The sequence below is a fragment of the Nicotiana tomentosiformis genome, chromosome 12, assembly GCF_000390325.3.
Source record: "Nicotiana tomentosiformis chromosome 12, ASM39032v3, whole genome shotgun sequence".
Classification (NCBI taxonomy): Eukaryota; Viridiplantae; Streptophyta; class Magnoliopsida; order Solanales; family Solanaceae; genus Nicotiana; species Nicotiana tomentosiformis.
Window position 1 is genome coordinate 107,556,749 of NC_090823.1, and position 2,730 is coordinate 107,559,478.

The following is a 2,730-nucleotide window of genomic DNA, read 5'->3' on the forward strand; positions in this document are numbered from 1 at the left end:
CTAGACCCAGGGGCCGCAATATGTAGTTATAAAGGATTCCCTTTGGGAGAATTATATATAATGTACAAGTACGAAAAAAATAATATTTTCTCTTAGCATAATGGAAAATTTTAGTGTAATGATAAAGGGGGTAACAACTTTAAATCCCAAGTGTGATATTTAGTGGAGTATTTTTTAGTCTCTTATAACTGCCTAGTCTTATGTTTATCTCGACATTGATAAGAATTCATTCCAGTGCAAGTTCTATAACTGCATATATTACGGCATTTCTACTGAGATGCTACTTTTAGTTCCATCTATCCAAATGAACTGTATCCACTCAAATTCAAATTTATCCAAGATTTAGATTTTGATACTCTTTTTGTTAATAAAAATAAGAATAAATGAACAAGCAAGAAGCTTTTCGTAAACATAGATACAAAGAGCATCAAAATTCCTTTAGGTCAAATTCTATAAAAAAAATAAATAAATAAATATATATATATATATATATATATATATACACACACAACATTCATCTTACTTTGTCAAACTAATAAATTATAACATCATACATATTCTATGGCCAACACCTCCATTTCAGTCACCACCTCCAAATCCTAATTCCACCATTAAATTCCCTTCACACCTTCAACCTTCATTCGAATCATCGTCGTCTCATCTTCGAGAGCCTGTGGCTTCACTTCTACGTTTTTTTATCACCAAATGCACGTCGAATTATTGTTATTCATGACTCTCTAATGGCTTATGTTGTTCAAGATTTCACTTCAATACCAAATGCTGGGTCCTACAACTTTCATAGTGTGTCAGCTTTTACTATTTTCTTGTTCCTTTTGGGAATCTATGGGAAAGCCTTTCCCTATTGAAGCCCGAATACTAGAAAACGTACCATCTCTTACAGGTTGTTTTTTTTATTTTTATATTGGATTCAAGTTATATACACCGATAAAATAAGTATTTTTTTACACTATCATCAAATTTTAATTTGTGATAGTAGGTCAGTAGCCATAATTATCGAAGTAGTGATTAATGTCATCAAAAAATTTATTTTATTAATATTTATCCTATAACTAACCGAATTGTAGAACTATTTCATCAACGGCTTATGCAGAAATCTTCGTAAGTGGGGTCAATATATGAAAAATGAACAAATAAATAAATTACTTGTCACAACAAGTAGCGTTATTTTTTATATTTATACCTAATATTTTAATGTTATTTGTTATTTATACATACATATTACGAAAATATTTCGACGAAGCGGTGTCACGTGACACCGCTTGGAACAAGGTGCCTATGCCCCTGTATTTTTTACACCATATTAAACTCATTTATGTTTACTTTTCGTCAAACACCCAAATATATCTTGGGTGTAAATTTTCTGAATTTACTATGATCTCTTACATTTACCATCTCTCTTATTTTGTTTTTTTGTTTTCCCGAAAATTTGAAGGTTGTTTTACGTCAGAGTTCATGGATTTCATGGCTGCACAAAGGAAATACTCAAATTCTGACACTGGAAATATTTACAACACAAGCAGAGTCATAGAAGGAAAATTCATGAATTTACTAGAAAAAGAACCAATAAAAAGAAACAAAATGCACTGGGGTATAGGTCCATTCAATCCAGTGATGACTAGTAGTTCAAGCAACAATTCATCAATCGGGCAACGTCACAAATGTTTGACATGGCTTGATAAACAATCTCCAAAATCCGTCATCTTTATTTCATTTGGAACAACAACTTCATTAACTGATGAACAAATTAAAGAGCTTTGTATAGGATTAGAAAGAAGTGAGACAAAGCTCATTTGGGCATTGAGAGATGCCGATAAAGGAGATATTTTTTCAGGAGAAGTGAGAAAAATGGAACTTCCAAATGGGTATGAAGAAAGAATTAAGAATAAAGGAATAATAGTAAGAGATTGGGCACCACAATTAGAGATATTAGGACATTTTTCAATTGGTGGATTTATGAGCCATTGTGGATGGAATTCGCGCATGGAGAGTCTTTCAATGGGAGTTCCTATTATTGCATGGCCCATGCATTCTGATCAGCCAAGAAATAGCATTTTAATATCGAAATTTCTGAAAGTTGGAATTCTTGTGAATAATTGGGAACGTAGAAATGAAGTAGTAACATCAAATACTGTTGAAAGAGCTGTGAAAACACTGGTGTTGAGCAATGAAGGAAACGAGATTCGTAAAAGAGCGGCGGATTTAGGAGTGGCTATTCGGAAGTCGGTGGTGGAAGGCGGCGTGACAAGGAAGGAATTGGAGTCTTTCATTGGTCACATCACTAGATAAATATTTACCGTTAAGGATTTAAGTTATGCTCCTTTAATACATTTATTCCCGTTTAATTATGTGACCTGAGCTATTTCATATTTTCATTATATTCCAAGAAGAATGATTTATTTTACCTTTAATGTTAAGCTTTTATAGTCATACAAATGTTATAATAAGACCATAAACTTCAAAAGTCGTATACTAACACAAATTTAATGATATGTTTAAGATTACAAGTTACAAAAATATTCGTTTCTTTCTTTAACTTTATACTCAATAAAACAGGTTCATATGAAATAAAATAAAATAAAATGTGTAGTATATATTTCGGTGTAAATTTTTTATTACATCAATTTAATTTAACTTGGTTATACTAGGTTATCTACTTTTTACCTTTCAGGTTAGTAAATACTACTTATTGTTGCAGGTAGTTTAGCATAA

General features: G+C 31.5%; 1 pseudogene; it reads left to right on the forward strand.

Moving 5' to 3' along the window:
• Nucleotides 1–725: 725 nt before the first annotated feature.
• LOC104112830 (zeatin O-glucosyltransferase-like) lies at nt 726–2,416 on the forward strand (annotated as a pseudogene).
• Nucleotides 2,417–2,730: the final 314 nt, after the last annotated feature.